This window comes from Ovis canadensis, chromosome 9, assembly GCF_042477335.2.
Source record: "Ovis canadensis isolate MfBH-ARS-UI-01 breed Bighorn chromosome 9, ARS-UI_OviCan_v2, whole genome shotgun sequence".
Classification (NCBI taxonomy): domain Eukaryota; kingdom Metazoa; phylum Chordata; class Mammalia; order Artiodactyla; family Bovidae; genus Ovis; species Ovis canadensis.
Window position 1 is genome coordinate 85,589,494 of NC_091253.1, and position 22,491 is coordinate 85,611,984.

The window sequence follows — 22,491 nt, forward strand, 5'->3', positions numbered from 1 at the left end:
CACCCTCTCCCTCTCCCACAGAGTCCAAAAGACTGTTCTATACATCTGTGTCTCTTTTGCTGTCTCGCATACAGGGTTATCGTTGCCATCTATCTCAGAGATTTTAAACCCACTTTTTTCTCTGCTCAGTGAACTGACTTGCTCCCAGCTCCTCAACGACTCGCTCTTTCTTCTTCACTCAAGGGTCATATCTTCTGAGACCTTTTCTGTGGACTCCCAGACTGTGTTAGGTCCTCCGTGGTGGGCACCAGGTAGCTCTCCTTCTGTATCACTCATTATTTACTGAAGGTTGTAGTTATTCAATAACTATAAACTCCAGGAGACCAAAGTCCGAGTCTTTCTTATTCATTGCTATTCCCCTGACACACAGAGAGAGTGCTCATTGAAGATTGTTAGGTGAATAAGTGAGTAAAAGTGAATGGATGAGCAAATGAATGCAGATATCATGGATATCTAGGCCAGATATCAGTGAATCTAGATAAAAAGTCTTTTCCATTTTGAGGAATCAGTGACACTAATTCTGTGAAGGACAAAGATGTGCTAATGATGTTTATATTAGAGCTCAGTGGCTTCAAAAGATCAAAAATCCGTTCAAGCTGGCGAGGCAAAAAGAGAAGTTATTCATTCACTATTGAGGTGCTCATAGACCCCAAGGAGTCTGGAGGAACTGGAGACGCCTGTGGAGCTCAGACACTCAGCCAGGAACTTGTGCTATAGGACTCAGCCTTCAAGCCCCTCATCCTTGTTTAGAAGGTTCCAATGTTACTCATTCCCAAGTGAACAGCCTCAATGAGTCAGGAATCTTCGTTTCATCTTGACTTCATGATTCTCCTCCTTTGGGGAGGGTCGCCTCAATCTCCCTGCCCTCTGCCAAATTGCTTCTCTACTCCCATTCCTGTTTAAGCTCTCTTTACTGGCAATTGAGTGTTTCATGGTGAAATTCTTCATAACCAAATTTCTTGGAGAAAAGGCCACTGTCGAATCTGGCTGCTCCGGGAAGTTCTCTGAGTCCCTCCAGCCCTGGCACAAGTTTCCCCAGCACTGTGGGCTCTCAATTCTATTTGGTAAAGTTACTGATCTCATGCCTGAGCCCTGAGGATGCTGACAGCTGTACACTATGGGAAACTCAATCATTGAATATCTCATTTTACATGTTAAAAAAAAAAATCAAGATCCTAAAAGCTCTGGCAATGAGCTTAACTCTCAGGCTGTTTTTGTCCTGGTGGTCAGGAGCCATATCCCTGGGGTCTCTATGCATCACCGTTTCAATGATCACACTGCCTCTTCAGAGAGATCTTACTTTTGGTTTTTTGGTTGGTATCAAATATATGAAAAATGTTTTTGCTTTCCACAGATAAGAGTACAGGAAATTAAAACATCCTCAAGGCAGGTTTAACAGGACAGATCTCCAGGATAGCTTTGGGTATAAAACACCCCATTCCAATGGACAGGTACACACTGCTATATCTAAAATGGATAACCAACAAGGACCTGCTGTATAGCACAGAGATCTCTGCTTAATGTTATGCGGCAGTCTGGAGGGGAGGGGAGTCTGGGGGAGAATGGATACATGTGTATGTGTGGCTGAGTCCCTTCACTGTTCACCTGAAACTACCACCACATTGTTAATCAGCTATATCTCAATAGAAAATTAAAAGTTTTTATACAAACCAAAACCGTCCCATTCCACTCAGCCAGAGAATACACTCTTGCCTGCAATACATACATCTTACTTGAAGATGACAGCAAGAGAGCGGTGTGGTCCGTCAGTTTCTTTCCTTGCTTGCTGTTTAGCACATTCTCTGACTTGAACGTCAACCCAGTCCTTGAAAATATTGTTATTGCAATTGAAGTCCTTTTATAGATGGAAATTCTGGAATCAGAGGACTTGATGGAAGGGCAGCCCTTGGCCTTCTGGAATGTAGGATGTGAAGATATTGCCGTAGATTTTCTGGTAGTGGGTTTGCTCCTAGCTGGGAAGGACAGTTCCCCCCGCTGAAGCTCTGTAGTACTCTGCTGTACTTCTCTTGGGATATTTGCTTTCTCCTTTTCTCTGCCCTGCTAGCTGCTTGAGGCTGGATTCATCTTCATTTCTCCTGCAAAGTTACGCTTGGGAGACATGCCCAGTACACACCTGTTGCCTGTATTAGTTTCCTATTGCTGCTATGAAAAATTATCCCCATCTTAGTGGCTAAAACAATACACATTTATTATCTATCAGTTCTGGAGGTCAGAAATCTAAATGGGTCTCACTAGGCTATACTCAAGATGTAGGCAGGGCTGTGTTCCCTTTATAGGCTCTATGAGTGGATTCACTTCTCTTAGTCCATTCAGGCTGCTATAACAAAAATACCATAAACCAGCTAGCTAATAAACAACAGAAATTTATTGCCCACAGTTCTGGAGCCTGGAAGTCCAGGATCAGGGTGCTATCATGATCAGGTGAAGGTCCTTTTCTAGGTCGTAGATTTCTCATTGTGTCCTCACGTGGTGGAAGGGCCAAGCAAGCTCTCTGGGACCTCTTTTATAAGCACCTCATACTATTCATGAAGGTTCCACTCTCAAGACCTAAACAATCCCCAAAGACCCTACTTCCTAATACTATTACATTAATGGTTAGGTTCTCAACATACAGATTTTAGGAGGATGCAAACATTCAGATGTAGCAATTTCCTTTCCTTTCCCAGCTCCTAAAGAAAGATTGATTGATTCATGGCCCTTTCTCCACCCGCAAATCCAGCAACATTAGGCCAAGAACTTTCCACGCTGCCGTCTTTCTACCTTTCTCTCCCACTTTTAAGGATCTTCATAATTACATTGGTGTCACTAGATATTCCAGAATAATCTCCCTATATTAAAGTGACCTGACTGGCAACCTTAATTCACCACTGACACATAGGATGACAAGTTCAGAGTTTTCTGGGATTAAAGCAGGGACACCTCAGGAGCAGGGGAGGAGAGCATTAATCATGTTGCCCAAACATGATAACTGAAATCAGTAGCCTATTAGAGCAAAAGTCAAGAAGATGGCAGTCTCCTTGAGACAAAATGTCTTTTTGAAAAGTTGTAATAAATTGTTCTTTTGTCTGACTCTTTGCGACCCCATGGACTATAGTCCGCCAGGCTCCTCTGTCCTCCAGGCAAGAATACTGGAGTGGGTAGCCATTCCCTTCTCCAGGGGTTCTTCCAACCCAGGGATTGAACCCGGGTCTCCTGCATTGCAGGCGGATTCTTTACTGTCTGAACCACCAGGGAAGCCCCCTTTCCATAACTGAATTGCCTTTTATATTCACCAGGGAAGGTAGTTATGCTTTGACTGTCCTAGTTAATCATTTTGTACATGAGGATTTATATACATTTGATTTTATTAAAGCAAGATTCACATCTTTTACATTGTTAACACATTTGTTTTCTATTAAGTCTGTGTGAGGGTTATTGTAGAAGAGTTTTCACATTAATAAAAGAACCAGGAATTTGCCATTTTTGAAGTATGTGATGCAGGCGTTTTTAGGGATGGATTTTTTAGAAGAGAAGCTAATGGCAAGTTTAATCCTATTTTCCCTCTTTTATAGAAAATGAATAACTTAATAGGCTAACTATGATTCTATACTGTGGTTTTTAACTGTCACTAAACCCATGCGAAGAGTTGACTCATTAGAAAAGACTCTGATACTGGGAGGGATTGGGGGCAGGAGGAGTAGGGGACGACAGAGGATGAGATGGCTGGATGGCATCACCGACTCGAAGGACGTGAGTTTGAGTGAACTCCGCGAGTTGGTGATGGACAGGGAGGCCTGGCGTGCTGTGACTCATGGGGTCGCAAAGAGTCGGACATGACTGAGCAACTGACCTGAACTGAAATGCTATTAAGTGGAAATATAGACTATGAAAATATAAATGCAAATTCATAGTTCTCTTGATATTAAGAGTTATTGTAATTTACTTACTAAGGAATTCCATGAAAATCAGAAATCACTTCATGTAAGTATTCTTTAGACAGCATAAACTTAGGGTAAAATGGACCCTAATTAGCACATTTCTTAATTATTCTTTCTAATTGTGAAGTTTAGCTCTCTCTGTAGCTATTTCAGAGGCACTACTAAACTTGAGCCTTTATACCACCCTGCAAGGTCATTAGTTATAGCTGTTTCACAGATAATCAAATGAAGACTCAGAAAGGTTAAGTAAGTTGTCCAAAGTCACAGAGATGAAAAGTCATATTTGGAGAGCCCACAATTAAATCTGAGTGTACCCGATTCCAAAGTTCATAACACTTTCAATCGCAATACACCAGGAATCCTTGATGTTCAACATTTTGGACAAAAACTCAGCAAAATGTTTGACTTGTGGTTGCAGATAAATTTCAGGACTGATGCCATAGTCTTCTTTATAGGAATTGCATTTCAACACAAGCACCACAAGAAAGCATCTAGATTCCTCATGCTTTAGAGTCTATTTCTTTAATTCTTGGCAGTAAGAAGGAATATAATCCTTAATCCTCGATGATTTGTAAAAGTCAGGTTTATTAATGTGCAAGAGTGTCTGACAGCAAAGACAGTTATGGTTCTGAGAGAGAGAGTCTTGATCATTCAGTCATGTCTGACTCTTTGCAACCCCATGGACCATGGCCCACCAGGCTCCTCTGTTCATGGGGTTTCCTAGGCAAGAATACTGGGGTGGGTTGCCATGCCCTTCTCCAGGGGATCTTCTCAACCCAGAGAAAGAACCTAGGTCTCCTGCATTGCAGGCAGATTCTTTACCAGCTGAGCCACCAGGGAAATAGTGCATGTAAATTTTGGTATATTACATTTTTGTTGTTTGGTTCAAAATATTTCTACATTGGAATGTAAGTCTTTTTAATTCATGGATTATTTAGAAATGTATCGCTTGGTTTCCATTTAGAGATTTTCTATGCATCTTCTTAATATCGAGTCCTAGCTTTATTCCCCTATGTACAAAGAGTATATTCTGTGATTTTGATAATTTATAATGTGTTGGAAAAAACTCCTGTGGCCAGCATAGTCAATACTGTTAAATATATTTGAGAGGAAAAGTTGTGTATTTTGTAATTTTTAAGATTATCATTCGTCATGTGTTGTCAATTAACTGCATCAATTAGTTGCATCATTAAAATATTCTTTATCTTTACCTTCTTTTGTTACTTATTCTATAAGTTATTGAGTAAATATGTGGAGTAAAGAGTTAGAATTTTTGTATTAATATAGTCTGATGTTTGTTGCTTTTTAATTGGAATATTTAGTCAGTTTATATATTATAGCAATCATAATAATTATTGAAGTGTGTTTATGATCAACTGTTCAATGTTACTATTTCTTCCAATTTATCCTATCATTTTCTCTTCTCTCCCACCTTTTTTTTCTTTTTGCTTCTTTTGGGAATCAAGTAATTTTTAAAGTTATTTTCCTGCTGTATTAGTTTGTTAGCTAAACATCCTTTTTGTTCATCTTTTAATGGATACTACAAGGATTACATTGTGCACCTTACCTTATTAGACTATTATCAATTAGGACAGGCTTCCCAGATGGCAGTAGTGGTAAAGAACCTACCTGCCAATGCAATGAAATGTGGGTTCAATCCCTGGGTCAGGAAGATCCCCTGGAGGAGGGCTTGGCAACCACTCCAGTATTCTTGCCTGGAGAATTCCATGGACAGAGGAGCCTGGCAGGCTACAGTCCATGGAGTCACAAAGAGTTTAACATGACTGAATCGACTTAGCCTGTATGCACATTAATTAGGATTTTGACCAGAATATAAGAAGTTTAGAAAACTTTGATTCTCATCTTCTCTTACCTTTTGTGCTAATGTTGCCCTATATTTTGAATCTATACACATGTTAACCCCTATAATACATTGGGGTTTATAAAGTTAGTATTCATTTAAATTCATATATCTGCCCTTTCTATATCTCTATATTTCCATCTAGGATCATTTTTCTTCTGCTTAAACAATGCTTCAGATATGTATGTAACCCTATTGAAACAATAACCTCAGTTTTTGACCGAAATGTCTTATGTCACTTTCATTTAAAATTTTTAATTAAACTTTTATTTTGAGATAAGTGTAGATTCTCAAGCAGTTGTGAGCAACAATACAAGAAGAACCCATATGCTCTCTCTTCGCTTTCCCCCTAAAGGTAATATCTTGCAAAGCTGTAGTAGAGTGTTACAACAGGATATTGACATTAACACATCAAGATACACAAAGTTTGTCTCTCCAGTTTTGAGAATGCTAGGAGTCCCGTATCACTTGGGGATTATCAAATAGTTTGAGGGAAAACATAACAGATAATGTGGAGATTGTTGGACTTATATCAATATATTTTCTTTTTATCTGAGATCTTGGTACTTAAAGATTTTGCTGCCCTTTCTACTCTTTGATGCCTTCCAGTCACTTAAAAAAAAATCTACCCATTATTATCTCAGTGAGGATATTAGTTTGAACACAAAAAACTCCTTTATACTGTGAAACAAAAATTACTGAAGCCTGTGAGACCCAAATATTTGCTTTGGTTAAGAGTATAATAATTTGGGTGATTTTATTTGGGATATTTTCAGTATTTTACTTTGCCCATTTTCCTTGATTCAAGTCTTCTGGATTAAGCTTTCTTGGCATATTACTCCTTTTGTGTGTGTGTTAGTCGCTCAGTTTTGTCCAGCTCTTTGTGACCCCGTGGACTGTAGGCTGCCAGGCTCCTCTGTCCATGGGGATTCTCCAGGCAAGAATACTGGAGTGGGTAGCCATTCCATTCTCCAGGTGGTCTTCCCGACCCAGGGATGAACCTGTGTTTTCCTGTATTGAAGGCAGATTCTTTACTGTCTGAACCACCAGAGAAGCCCATATTACTCCTTAGGCCAAAGCTAACTTAAGATAAGCAGAGTTCTCAAGTGCAAAAAAGATCAGTTGGGCTTCCGCCACTCATAAGAAATTAAAAATAAAGCAACCCCCAAGTATAAAATAGCCATAAGAAATAATCCAATGCTTTTCAAAAATATATCAAATATAAATTATCTCCAAAATCTATGGAGCTAGGTTTCCTGGGTGTAGATACTGACTCTGCCATGTACTAGACAGGCAAGTTATTTAACTGCTCTATGCTTAAGTTTCTTTAGTTTTGAAATGTGGAAAAGAATACCTCCTACCTCATAGTTACTATAATAAATGATTTAATACACCTATAGCACTTAGAAAGATACTCCAGATATAGTGGGTGCTCAACTGATCAGTTAATGTAAAAGATTACCCAATATCAACAGCAATACCCATAAAATATATCAGTATATAACTTGTGTGCACTTATAATAAACATGATTTAGTAGGGATAAATTTGATTTACTTGACAAATTTACTTAAACTCATTCATTGCTAGAAAATTTTGTGATTACTCAGTATTTTTTCTTTCTTCCTTGGCCTTTTCGGGGGGTTGAAGGGAGGCTCTCCTTTGTTAGCAGAAAGAAAAAAAGAACTGTTTCTTTCTCTGCATTTATTTCCCAGTAGGGGAAGTTTCCCCAGGTAGCTCAGCTGATAAAGAATCCTCCTGCAATGCAGGAGACCTGGATTTGATCCCTGGGTTGGGGCGATTCCCTAGAGGAGGGCATGGCAACCCACTCCAGTATTCTTCCCTGGAGAATCCCCATGGACAGAGGACCCTGGCGGGCTACAGTCCATGGAGTTGCAAAGAGTCCAACATGACTGAGCACAGAGATGTCACCAACATTTATTGAGCACGCATTGTGTTCTGGGCCCTGTGCTAACCACAGAGTTGTAGAGATGAGTCAGATTCATCTTTTTCCTGAAAGTCTTTGTAAACTTATCAGAATCAGACAGATAAATAAGAATTGACATATACCTTGAGCCACTTACCCTGTGGCAGGGTGTCGGAATTTTAGAAAACCTTAACTTTATAATCCTCATAACCACCTTAGGATGTAGGCATTGAGTAACTTGCCCAGATGAGGTTTGAACCCAGTGCTTCTAAAAACTTCTAAAAGTGGGAAAGTCTATGGCCTTCCCACTAATGCTGAGATAGTGACACAGCAACATTTCTACCTGGAAATAAAAGGCTAATTATAGTGGTCTACTCATGGTCTAAACCACCTGTTAATTCAAGTGTGTGAACCCAAGTTAGACTGCTTGTTTAGTGGCATTTACCAGTTATTTGCGGCAAAGTGGTCAAACTAATAATAGGCAACCTTGACATTCATATAGCAAGTGAAAGCTATGGTGCAGTGCTATTTTGGAAGGGGTATTTTCAAATTCAGTGAATCATGTTCACCTAAAAAAGTGAGTTTTTGTTTAAAAAAAATGACTCATATTCTCTTCAACATGGTGGGTTGTGTTGGAGAAGGCCCTCATGTGTATTTCCTATGATATTTTCAGCTACATTTGGATTAATTAGCCAGACTGGTAGCAACCTGGGGTTTCCCAAGTGGCACTAGTGGTAAAGGACCCGCCTGCCAATGCAGGAGACAAAAGAGGCGCAGGTTTGATCCCTGGGTCAGGAAGATCCCCTGGAGGAGGGTACGGCAACCCACTGCAGTATTCTTTCCTGGAGAATCCCATGGACAGAGGAGCTGGCCAGGCTAGAGTCCGCAGCATCACAAAGAGTCTGACATGACTGAAGTGACTTAGCATGCACGCACGATGATTTTAGACTCTCTGGTGGCCTAGATGATAAAGAAACTGCCTGCGATGCAGGAGACCCGGGTTCAATCCTTGGGTCAGGAAGATCCCCTGGAGAAGAAAATTCACTCCAGCATTCTTGCCTGGGGAATTCAACGGACAGAGGACCCCAGCAGGCTACAGTCGACGGGGTCGCAAAGAACAAGACATGACTAAGCGAACAACACTTTCACTGAGCTCCAAAGAGATCAGTACCACAATTTCAACCCTGCAGAAGACCAGTAACTTACTTTGCTGTAAGAGGAATCTCTAATTCTAGATGATTTGCAAAGGTAAATCAGTGATGGCAGGTTGGAAGCATGCTACAGAGAAAAGAATGACAACTATCCACTTTTCATCTTGAAGGTCAGTCCACTGATAATTTTAACTTACAATGAGTGCCTAAGTCAGTATACAATAAAGTATTCTAAGTCTTAAAAGTGATAGAAAATTCAAAATGAAAAAGTTTGGGTATTGGTTGAATATTAAACTAATTTAAGGCCAGAATTTTAGGAATTTTTAGAACTGGCAACTTCTTGTTTCAGAGGACATCACCTACAGGCAAACTGTGGTACTGCAGTCTGTCTGCATAAAGGAAGTGCTGATCAGGAAGCTGAGGATTAAAGCAGGCGGTTCAGAGCACATGGGGCCCTCAAAGTCTATAAGGAAATGCTTTCTTTCCTCTCCTCCCACTCCCCTCATCGCTGTGATATGCATTTCTGACAGAAAACCAGAACCCTCCACTGGAACAAAGCTCAAATTTGTGAATTGTGACTGCAGTCTAAATCTGCCATTGGTGCAACATCCTGAGGCATTGAGATAGACCTTGGAGTCAATGAGCCAATGGTGCTGGTGCTAATAGGTAAATTTCCCGCTATCATTATCTGAAATGCAAGGGGGAGCTTTCCTTGCAGCATTACACTTTAATGTTACTTTTGCAGTGCTATAGCTAATAATAGCATTAGGAAGCTATCTTTTCAAATAAAAATGTATCTTTTCTCCCAGTTGGAGCTGGGACAGAAATAAAGGAAGAGAGAGATGGGTAGGAGGATTCTATGGTCAGACAATTTGAACATTAGTCTTATTGTTCTAGAAGCAATTCCTGACTGGAACCAAAGAAATTTCATTCTTTTGCAGTGACATAAATGTAATCTGCTCAGCTGGCTTAACTTCCACTTGTATTTTGTAGCACCCTAGACTTTTTTTTTCCTGCTTAAAGAAGCCAGACTAGACATCCCAATAACTCTAGCATGGGAAGATCCTTCAGGTTTTGAGAGCAATCTTTTCTCCTTGCCTTTTAATCTCTTTCCTCTTTGAATGTGTATACATTTTCTGAATGTATTTTTCAGAAGAACTTCCTCTGGATTTCATTTCATTTTATTGAATGGACTTCCTGTTAATTAAAAGGGAGAAGGAACTGGAAATAGCTTGTGTGTGGTATTAGAAGTAAGTGAGGCTGGTCCTAAGGGAAATGAAGCTGAAGTTAGGAAACAGGCAAGGCTGTCCTTTTCTTCTGCTACCCTAGACTTTCACTGAGGTTTGTGTTTGAGGACACTTACCCATTTTTTTCCATGCTGAGTCCCAAGGGGACATGGACAAGAGTGTTTTGAAGGGGAGAATTTGGCAACTGTATGGTGACCCCTAAAGTAAAAGTCCAAAAAAAGTTTTCAGTGTCAAGTATTTTAAAGCAGCACTGCTCTGAAGCTCTTTCAGTCGTTCATTCCTGCACAGACAGTTCACGATATATGGATCCCGAATTCATCACACCTGATTCCCCATCCTAGTTGATGTGAGGCTCAGCAGACTTGGATCTGACTCGGGGGCACCACACCCCATGTTTCTTCTCTGTCTTGCCATGATTAGCATGGTCTCAGAACAAGGATGTGGATTCTTAGATCATTTAAAAAATATCTTTTCTTCCAGCTCCCTTTTGAGCTTCAGTTTTTATTCCATTTACTGACAAACAGATTTAATTCGCTTGGAATACTACTCCCAGAATTTCTCAGTTCTTTCCTTCTGTTCTACAGAGAGAGAGAGAGCCACGAGCTTCACGCTGGTAACAGTGGGACTAGTGGGACTCGAGAGGGGCATGCCTTTTCCTGCCGGGAACTGTAAAGTACAGACCCCCACAGCCCTGAAGAGGAAAGTTGTAGGCACTTTGCAGTCACCACTTCAAGGGCTGAGGTTGTTGGGGAGCTGTCCGTGATGGGTGGTGGGGTGTGCACACAGACACACTCACACACACATACACACCACAGTGACAGATGACCTATTGAAATAATTTCAGAGCTGTTCTGTGGTTGCTACGACAACCAATGCTCTCTTGGCTTTCATCTGGCCATGTGACAGGGACTTTGACGTCAGCTAGAGGCAGAGCCTGTGGCTGAGTCCACACAGTCAAAGGCCTGTGAGAGGCTGGGTGGGTGCTGGCCGCCGCCGCTGCCCTCCACGCTGCTGCTTCTGCGTCCCAGGGGCTGCGGAGCATGGACTGTTAAATCCTGCACTTCTGCTGAGAGGTAATCAGTTTGCTTTGTATACAACAGTAAGACGTGCTTATAAATCACAGTGGCTTTCCCCTCTCTCTCACCTCTTACAAGTTTGTCTTCATGAGCAATTATTGTTGTACCCGGAGAAAAAAATGTGAAGCAGCTTCTAGTTGTTCATTTGGGGCGGAATCTCTGGCATTTGGTTAAATTTGGATTCATGTTCTGGGAAGTAGGTTAAAATATAATCGCCTCCCTTGTTCGGTACTTGCTAACATGACATAGTTTAGGGATACAGACTTGGCAGCTTGAGCCAGATATTCCCCGTTGAATTCCAGGAATCTCCCCTGCAGTATTGTTTCGGGTTTAAAGACGCCAGCATAGCTTGGCAATATGTGGCTAAGTTTGCCTTTATATATGTGTGTGTGTGTGTGTGTGTGTGTGTGTATTTGCTACCGTATTCTGAATCAGCCTAGAATAGTTCAGAATTTGGTCTCGGTCTTGTTCGTAGCACTCATAAGGAGCAACAATAGGCACAGTGGTAAAGAACATTATAGTTTGAAACAAAAGTTGAGGGTTTTCTAGTAAATCAAGTATTCTGAAAATACCAGGGAAAACTGTCAACAGCTTCCTGTTTAGACAAAAATACTCTGGATTATGCCAAGGAAGTTGGGGTGGAACCCCTGACATGTGCACATGCAGTTGCTTTTTGGTTGTTTGAGCAAACGTGCACATTTGCAGTATCTTCCTCTGCAAATTCAGCTGTGAAAAGGAAAGCGTTGGATGGTCTTCACTAAGGCATCATGTAAGCTAATTCTGTGTTTCAAAATTGAAATAATTACCTAGAGAAGAAAGCAATAGCCCTAAAACTAAATTATCCGGGTAGATCTACTTTAATTCAAACACAGATAAAAATAGTCAGCAAAAATTGTTCTAATGCTTGAATGAGTAATTTGATAACTGTGATTAATAAGGCTTTTTATCTCTATTCCTATAACAATATGTACTGCAAATTGGAGGATGGGGGATTTGCATTGCTGTTGTTCATTTCTTTCCAAGGTTGAATAATTTTGAATTTTCTGTCATTGCATACAAGTTGGATGATGTTTGTAGCTTGTAATTCAAATAAAACCTCTGGTATTGAAGTTAATTGAAGCCTAGATTTATAACCAGCTAGCTAAATCTTACAGATGTAACTGGAAAAAAAGAAAATTTTAGAGCAGCACATTTAATATACCTACTGATGAATAGAAAATAATGATTTGACCATTTAAATCAAGAACACATATTTTATAGTATGTAAGCTATATATCAATTTAATGCAAGAATAGTATTGTTCTTTTCTGTATTCTTTATTAGTTTCTGAATTCTGATCACCTTTATTTAACTCTTAGAGATGAACACTTTAAACAGTATTTAGCATCAAAAATAAGTTGTGAGTGCACAAATAATTTCTCAATACCTTTCAGTGAGTGAATACTCATTTGACTTGCTGGCATTCGATATGTCTATTTTTGGCCAGTCTCCATGGAGGATTTTCCAAAAAATCTAATGTGCTTACACTCCAGGCACAACTACTGAGGCATTATCTCATTGTTTAATTTCTCTCATAATAACTCAGAGGTCATATTCTTAACGCTCCTAGAAATGTGTTCATTGATTTGCAGTACTTCCAGTAAGTATGAATAGGACCAATAGCCAGCAATACTGTCATTTAAAAGCAGTATCTTTGATGGGGTACTTTGATGTTTGCCTCTCTTACTCAAAATTAGGAATTATCATTATAGTTTTTCCAGGAAGCAATGATTTTCTTGATGCTCTCTATATGCTTTAGAGTTATAAGATAATTGTATTCAATGCCGTCATAAAACAGATTGGATTTCAGCAACACAAAATAAGTAAACAATTCAACGTTGATTGGCAAAATGTCAATGACAAAGTTTATCGTTAGAAGAAAGCAGCCTTTCTAATAATAGCAGAGATACTTCAGAATCTACAGGTCTTTCCTTATGGCAAAATGAGGTGGGGGGGAAGGACTCTCATCAGAATCATCTATTTACAGCATTGAGACTGTGTTGATTTCAAGGTTAAGTTTGCTTCGTCTTCAAAAGATACTGGCAAGGAATGATTTACTCTAGAAACCTGGATGTTGCCTGTCAACTACTTTCAGTTTCAGGGACTGTAACCTTTTGGATGTCATAGACCTTTTGTCAGGCTGACGAAGCCTATGGTTTCTTTTTAGAGTGATGTTTTTAAATACATAATAAAGTATGCAGGATTACAAAGGAAACTACTTTTATTGAAATACATTCACCAGATTTTTAAAAATTGTGAAATGTGTGTTGTTAATAATTCATTATTAAATAAACCAAGTTAGCAGGAGTTATAATAACTACTATAATTGTGAAGTAGTAATGGTGTAAAAGGTATTTTGAGATGGCTACAGTGACTGTAATAGGATGTGAGACTATCTGTGACTTCTCTTGGCAACAAAATCACAGGAACGGTGGTAGGTGGTTTGTGGCCTACATTTTAATTGAAAGATACTAAATTTCAGTTTGAGGTTACTGAAACTAAAGATATAATATTTTCCCCGTCCAAGTTCCTGGATCCTGTGAAGTCTATCCAGCTCTGAGTTAAATGATATGTAAGCTGGTGATGCTGAAAGGTCTTGGCACCGCACTGGACAAAACCCACACCACTGTTTCATATCAGTTCCACCACATCTGATTTTATTCTCTGAGTGTGTGAATTTCACAGTATTCTCTAATTTCTCTCTGAAAGGGATGGTATCCACAGAATTACCAAACTGTAAATTTCTTTTGTTTTCCTCCTTAATCCTTAAGTAGTCTTGTATACTTGGACTGACCTCCTGCCTGGTTAAATAGGGGTTAAGAGGGAAAATTTACAGTGTTAATACAATTTATACAAGTTAAAGCCGTGGACCAAAGAAGTAAGACTATAGCTATTTACAAAGGGACTTTTATCCAGTCAAAGAAAACAAGCGATAGTATTCAGATGAAGAATGCAGAATGTTATAAGAAATTGATCGTAGCTGCAGGAATATTCTAGAAGCTACTCTGTGTGCTCATGACAATTGAAATGAGCATTAGAGAACTTATGTCACTTTTCAGTTTGATATAAAGCACACACATGTGTAAATTGATCAGTTGTAATGTAAATCTCAGTTACTCTGAATATAGCCTGCAGGTTCACCTATCAGAGGTTCTTAGAACAGGACACATTCAAAATGAAATAGGGGATGCTGGCTGATACTTCCCAAGTAATCTGAATGCAGAATCTTATTTGATTTATTGGATATTCAAGAACAATATTGGAGATATTAATATTATTGTTTAGAGTTACTTATATAAGAATTACCTCATTTCCCATGTCACTCTAAATTTGCAGAAGATACTGCCTAATTTTCCTCCCCAACTAACTAAGTGCCTTTGCAGTTAGCTGGCTGATGTCATGTATTATTGTGTTTCCAGCCCTGTGTTTAGTCCCAGCCATCCTTTCTGTTACATCAGCACCATCACCCTAGCCTAAGAAAATTGGAGCTACGACATTATGTACAAGCTGGTGTTTAAACTCAATCCAAATCCCTAACATTTGAAATGGATGCTTAGCAATGTTTCTTCATGTATTCTCAGGGGAATTACAAAAGAGGATTTTCTCAAACATTCCTTATTCTTTGGACTAGGAAAGAACACCTGCTTTGGGGGCTTTGAGTCTCTGTGGCAATTTGATAAAAAACTTGGAAAAAAAGTCGAAAATCTCTGACTCCAGGCTGTATTGTTGCTTCTTTCATGGCTGGTGTTTGAAATTTCAAGTTTAGAAAGGAATGTGCCATTATTTTTCATCAAATCAACCCTTATTTTAATGGTGCCCTGTGATGGAAATCCAACCAGAAATAGCATTCCAAAGTATAGTATTTTTTATTGTTTCCAGAAGTGATGCCATGAAAATTAATGCTCATTAACACATTGATAAAAAAAAATTATGTGATAAATATTTAAATTCACTGGAGCCACATACTCTAAACCAAAGGCAGTCTGTGCTTATTATTTTTTACTGAGCTTTAGGGATTTGGGGGACATATTTTTATAAATGCCTTTAATTAGAGACATAGCATCCCTTTAAAATTTAGTTGGCACTAATGGAAAACATAGTATACTTACATTAAAGTTCAATATTTGATTTTCAAGAAAAGAAATCTGTAGTCTGCAAGATAACCCAGCTGCTGCCTGTCCTAATGGGAGAATTGTCCATATTTTCTGAATTATGTCCCAATGAGTGCATGCTCAGTCACTCAGCCGTATCGAATTCCTTGTGACCCCATAGACTGAGGCCCACCATGCTCCTCTGTCCATGGAATTTCCCAGGCAAGAATACTGGAGTGGGTTGTCATTTCCTTCTCCAGAACCCAATGAGTGTAGAAAAACCAGACTGCATATTGCTTTTATGCAAAGATGAATTCTTTGAAGGTTTGTCCTAGAATTTTTTTACTTTGATGAATTTAAACCCCATCCATTAGAGGTAAATGCTGAGAAGAGTGTTGTATTCCTTGGCTCGCTGCTCTGCTGACTCCCACAGACTTTCATCTGATTCATACATCTAAAACCACAACGAATTTTGTGACGACCATATTTACGACATCCTAGGAGATAAATTAAAAAATAGCATCCCACAGTGGTTATCCGATCCTATGCCTTCCCACATTTCACCATGGATCAGGTTCAGCATGAGGCGGCATCACTCAATCAGCAAGCATTTTAGTAAGTGGCTGCTGAACCCACAGTTCATAGCAGGCGTTTTGGGCTTCTCCCTCAATGGCCCTTGAGTAATAGCTGCCACTGGCATAAAGAGCCCAAGGTACTTTATGGACTTCTAACTATTGCTTGCTTGAGCTTTTATTCAAACCTGTAGTCTTTCATGCATTCAGCAAGTTTTGAGCATCTACTGTGTGCCAGGCATTAGACTAGACACTGTGAATACCGTGGTGAACAAGAGAGACAAGGCCTCCACCATCATGGAACTTACAGTCTAATTATACAGGGGACCTGCTCAGAGACCTAAGTGTTGACAGCAACCAAGGTTTCCCCTTCACAGCCATGCTGGCCAGTGTAGTCAAAAAGAGAATCTTCTCTGTAAGGTAAAAAAAAAAAAAAAAAAAAATCAAAAGAAAAGAGACAAACAAACAACCTAGGAACCACTGGATTTTATACCAGAGTCAAACCTTAGAAGAAGCATTCCTCAGTTGGTGATCACTGAGCCTAATTTGCAGGCACTTGTTCATATCAGTGTCAAGGATTCCACATCAGTGTGCCCAGCCCTGTTCCCAAAGTCTACTTGTCCTCCTGGTTGAGAAGATATGAGACTGGTAGGGACTGACCTAGAGAATAATTTTCCTTTATGCACATACCCTGCCTTATACAAATAGCAAGAGCCATTTCATCTTTTTTTTTTTTTTTTTAGTTTTAGTTTTTTTATTTTTTGGCTTTATTCTAATCTTTTCTTTTTTTTTTAATTTTTATTTTTACTTTATTTTACTTTACAATACTGTATTGGTTTTGCCATATGTTGACATGAATCCACCACGGGTGTAGGAAATCCTTAAGTTAGTTGTGCTCGAGTGTATCAATACTGTCTTTCCTGTACTAACCCAGTCAAGATAGGTTCACTGCTCCAATAAATGGCCCCAAATCCCAATGGCATAATGCAGGATTGTTCCTTTTTCGGTCACCCATGAGTTAGATTTGGGAGAAAGGCTCCACTCCACACAGTAATCCAGGGATTCAGGCTCCTTCCATCTAGTTAAACTGATCTAGAGGTAAATCTTATCTCTACCACTTACAGGAGTCACTTTGGGCAAATTACCAAGGTCACAATTTCTTACCTGGCTAATATAATAGTAATTAGTACCTACCTTATGTGGCTTCCCTGGTGGCTCAGTAAAGAATCTGCCTGCCATGCTGGAGACGCAGGTTTGATCCCTGGGTTAGGAAGATCCCCTGGAGAAGAAAATGGCAACCCACTCCAGTATTCTTGCCTGGAAAATCCTATAGACAGAGGAGCATGGCGGGCTACAGTCCATGGGGTCGCAAGAGTCAGACACGACCTGGCGACTAAACTACTACCTACCTCATAGATTCTGAAGTCAACCTATTTGGCATGGTAACTGACAAGTGTTAGGTAACAATAATGTGAACTGTATGATTCATTTTCTATCGCTGCCACCATCACTGTACCCCCAGGAACCAGGAAGCACTGGTGCCAAATCTAGAGAAGGTGTATCCCGATGGTATGGTAACAGCTGACACTTAGGGAGGTAGACAGTCTTCTAAGCTCTGGCACCTAGAAAAAAAAAAAAGCAAAACATGAGAGTTTTGAGTTAGGTTTTATTTGGGGCAAAATGAGGACTGCAGCCCAGGAGACAGCACCTCAGCTCTCAAGAGATTGGGGCGTGGGGTGGGTAGGTCAACATATATGTGATTTTGGTGAAGGGAAAGTACATGCAATCAAGTCCATATTTTTCCAGAAGGTTTCTGTTAGTCTCATGAAGCTTTTTGCTAGTCATAAGTCACCGAGAGAGATTTTAGTGCTTTGCTAGATATGAGGAGATTCAAGAATTGGGCTCATAAAATCAGTTCCTGGGAATATCTAAGTATCCAAAGACCTGTTCTGCCATTTTTCCCCAAAAAGAAAATAGTGTTTCCCTGAAGTACCACCCTGAACTCCTGTTGGGGGTGTTGAAGGTCAGCAACTGCAGTAGCACGTGATTTAATGCTCGTAGAGGTAGATGGAAAGTGCCAGTTTGTAGTTGACAGCTCTTTTCAAAATAACTATTTTTTCCCTTCACCACATCCTGGTTTTATAAATGAGGAAAACAGGAAAGGAGAGCTTGAGCCGGTTGCCCAGCATAACACACAGTATATACCAGAGCTTGAAGTATTTGGCTCTAGAGTCACTACGCTGTATTACCTTTTAAGCTGAAATATGTTGTATTTTGGGGCTTCTCTGGTGGCTCAGATGGTAAAGAATCTGTCTGCAATGCAGGAGACCCATGTTCAATCCCTGGGTTGGGAAGATCCCCTGGAAGAGGTCATGGCAACACACTCCAGTGTTCTTGCCTGGAGAATCCCCACAGACAGAGGAGCCCCAATGAGCTATAGTCCCTAGGGTCTCAAAGAGTTAAACAAGACTGAAGCGACTGAGCATGCATGCAAACATATAGTATTTTTCCCTAGAAGTAATGTTACATGTTGTGGCAGATTATACTCTCCAAAAATGGCCCTGTAGTTATATCTACCCTATCCATCCCCCAAGCTTTTCTGGAGTATTGCTAATCTTCCCCAAGAGATAGAGTGTATTGCCTTCCTCTTGAACACACACAGGCTTTGTGATTGGTCCAACTGATAGAGCACAATGGAAACAATGCCAGGTGACCTCCAAGGCTGGATTATAAAAAGCATTCAACTTATTTTTTTTCTCAGCTATTCTTTGGAAACCAGCCACCATGTTATGAGGAAGCCCAGACCATGGCCACATGTAGGTTTCAGCTAACACCTCCAGCTAAGATCTCAGCCAGACAACATGCATCAGCAACCAGATGTGTGAGTGGGCAGGCCTCCCAAGGATTCCAGGCCCCAGCCCCAGGTCCCCCTTGCCCTTCCTGATGCCAAGTGAACTGGAGAGAAACTGTCCAGTTCTCTGGACAGGTTCTCTGCTGAGCTGTGTTGTGTGTTTAGTCGCTCAGTTATATCTGACTCTTTTGAGACCCCATGGACTGTAGACCACCAACCTCTTCTGTCCATGTAATTTTTCAGGCAAGAATAGCAGAGTGGGTTGCCATTTCCTACTCCAGGAGATCTTTCCGATCCAGGGATCTAAACTGTGTCTCCTGCATCTTCTGCACTGGTAGACAGATTCTTTATACTGGGATCCCCGCAGAATCCTGCCCTAAACGACAAATTCATGTGCAAAATAAAAATTGCTGTTGCTTTAAGTCCGTATATTTTAGAGTTATTTCTTAGGCAACCAGAGTAACTGGAATGTATGGGGTAATTAGAAATTACTGAAATACCTGTACCTATGTGGACTTTGGGTATATATAGATTAAAAAGGTTTGGGGGATTTGGCATAAGTGTCTGACCTAATGAAAATATTTTATGGAGAAAAATATATTTCAGTTCAGTTCAGTCACTCAGTCGTGTTCAACTCATTGTGACCCCATGGACTGCAGCACGCCAGGCTTCCCTGTCCATCACCAACTCCTGGGGCTTACTCAAACTCATGTCAGTGATGCTATACAACCATCTCATCCTCTGTCGTCCTCTTCTCCTCCCACCTTCAATCTTTCCCAATATCAGGTCTTTTCAAATGGGTCAGTTCTTCGCATCAAGTGGCCAAAGTATTGGGGTTTCAGATTCAGCATCAGTCCTTCCAGTGAATATTCAGGACTGATTTCCTTTAAGATGGACTGATTGGACCTCCTTGCAGACCAAGGGACTCTCAAGAGTCTTCTCCAACACCACAGTTCAAAAGCATCAATTCTTTGGCGCTCAGCTTTCTTTATAGTCCAACTCTCACATCCATATATGACTACTGGAAAAACCATAGCTTTGACTAGACAGACCTCTGTTGGCCAGTTAAATTACAAATGGGCTTTAGGTACATAGCCTGTTCATAAATTTGGCAGAATGACCCTACATAGTAAGGCTACTGCTGGTTCTAGGAGGAGATGTGGGCTCCATACAGAGATGGTCTGTATGCATTAGTGGAATCTCCCTCATTGCCTCCTGCTGGCTGGGCCCATCTCTACAGGACAGTCTCGTGTGGACAGCAGGACTTGTGCCATTTTCCCAGGTCACTGCTTAGTCTATCTGCTTCTGTCTCTTTCTCACACCTACCCTGTCTAATCCGCTGCCTACTTTTCTATTGCTAGATCCTGCTATCTTCTTGACTCTCTTTTTTGGCCTGTTTCCAATGCTTCTAAACCTATTTTTTCTGCTCTAATGATTTATAGTAAAGCTAGGGAATTTCTCTTGGCCAGGTAAGATTTAGCTCATTCAGCCGTCTTTTCTTCTCTTGACAAAGCTGCCAGAATGGCAGCCCTCCCACTGGTGTGCAGCCCCACGTGTTGGTCAAAGCCAGTACTTGAAATCGTCAGAAATGTAGTCCTTAGGTCCTGACGCAAAGAAGCAGTCTCTGTCTCTACTACTGCAGAGAAATCGATACCTCTGACTTTCTTCATGCTTACTTAAACGTCACCTCATCGTGAGGGTTTTCCCTCTAGAAGGCTAATCGATATGTTCACCTTGATGTATTCATTCATATATATTCACTCCATATAGTGGCACCTAAGTATAAAGATTTCTTTTGTGTTCAGGGACTGGTAAGGTTCCTCCAGTTGTCTCTCATTTGCTCACCACTAACACCAGGCAGATGTGGTCCAGTCACCTAGACCTTTCAATGACCAGCACACGTCCCACCTCACCCAGGATGTCCCACCTAAGTAGGGTAACACAGGAGCAGCTAGTCTTTGAAAGGGCTACAGTCCAGTTGGGGAGGCTGGACAGCATCGGCAGCTGAGATCTAGAACTATATCTTCCGTGTTGGGTACCAGTTCTCATAGTGCCTAGTGTAGAGCTGGACACATAATAACCACTCATTAAATCTCTGGTAGGTGATTAGTGAATAGATTAAGTATAGGTATATGGCATTGAGATGACTTCGGAGCAGAAGTGAACCATGAGTTGGGCTTCAAAGGATATATATTTAGCATGACCCAGGAGTGAAAGGATTGCCCATGAATAAGAAACATCATAAATACTTTACTAGTAACAGAAATATACACTCACTTATCTGAGATCAAGAAAATAGCTGGGAAAAGGAAAAGACCTACCATAAGGTAGGTCTGTGAAGGACCTAGATTTTATCAATTTAAAACAAACTGGATTTGATCTGACAACAAGAAGCTAGTGAAATTTTGGGAGCAGGTAAGTGATACATGTGTCATGTGATGTTATAATAGTTTAATAACCCTGTTTCCCTTTGCTTTAGACAACTTATTTTAATTGTGAATATATGTTAAGTGTTTCCTTTTCCTCCATTTTCCTCATAGAAAAGTTCTAACTTTTTAAATGGGGGAAAAAAAAAAAGTAAGGGATTTTGTTGGTGGTCCAGTGGCTAAGACTCTTGTTCCTAATGCAGGGGGCCAGGGTTCAATCCCTAGTCAGGGGGTTAGATGCCACATGCCACAACTAAGACCTAACTCAAACCCAATGCAGTCGAATAAATTAAAACAAATATTTTTTAAGAATATGAATTCCGTTTTGCCCTCAATACTGTGTAGATGGCTCTTTTAACTTTAGTTGGGTGATACCTGTTGGGAGAGCTATGTTAACTTCATATTTTAAAATATATATAATCTATTTAACAAAGTCACATCCAAATAAAACCCAAACCAACTGGAAATTCAATCCTTCATAACATTTTCTGTAGAAGAAGAGAGCTCATTGCAGTCATGCTGAATCACATCTAGATTTAAGAAATAGGGACTTTTTATTGTGATAAAATATACATAATGTGAAATTAATCATGTTAACCGTATTAAGTGTACCATTCAGTAGCATTAAGTACATTCTTGCAGCCATTACTAGCATATGTCTCTAGAACTCTTTCCATCTTCCCAAACTGAAACTCTGTGTCCATTAAACACTAACTTCCCATTCTTACCCACCGCTCTCGCCCCCGTCTCAGTCCCTGGCAACCATCACTGTACTTTCTCTTAAGGTACATTTTCAGGAAGTTTAAAACAAACCTACAGTTCCTCTTTCTCTTGCCTGAAGTCTTCAATTAGTAAAGTCCTTTTTCAAAGTCCCCAAATAGGTGCTTTCCTGGTAGCTCAGTGGCAAAGAATTCACCTGCCAATGCAGGAGACGCGGGTTCAATCCCTGATCCAGGAAGATCCCATGCGCTGCGGAACGGCTAAGCCCACGCACCATGACTCCTGGGCCTGTGCTCTAGTCCTGCAGCTGCAACCGCTGAAGCCTTCGTGCTCTAGGGCCCGTGCTCCGCAACAGGAGAGGCCACTGCAATGAGAGGCCCGAGCACTGCAGCTAGAGAGAAGCCTTCACTCTTCACAGCTAGAGAAAGGCCCCCGCTGCAACAGAGACCCAGCACGGCCAGCAATAAAGAAACAAAATTATATTTGAAAAAGTCCCTCCAAAATTGGAAATTTCTTAGGTTTTTACAAGTGGGCAAAGTTTACGCAGAGTTCCATGATATAGAGATTTCAGACATAAAACAGAGACGATGGGTT

At 40.4% G+C, this 22,491-nt stretch overlaps 1 protein-coding gene across 50 annotated transcripts in view; it reads left to right on the forward strand.

Annotated features, from left to right (window-relative positions):
* The window catches only part of NCALD (neurocalcin delta), a 478,889-nt gene that overhangs the window by 375,298 nt on the left and 81,100 nt on the right, over positions 1 to 22,491 (forward strand). The window contains exon 1 of one of the 50 annotated variants that reach the window (XM_069600436.1): positions 10,712 to 11,195. The exons of 48 other annotated variants lie outside the window; for them this stretch is intronic. The gene's annotated coding sequence lies outside the window, so the exon portion shown is untranslated. Of the gene's footprint in view, positions 1 to 10,711; positions 11,196 to 11,450; positions 11,968 to 22,491 lie in introns of those variants that run through there. One more of the 50 variants, XM_069600486.1, reaches the window with a different exon arrangement.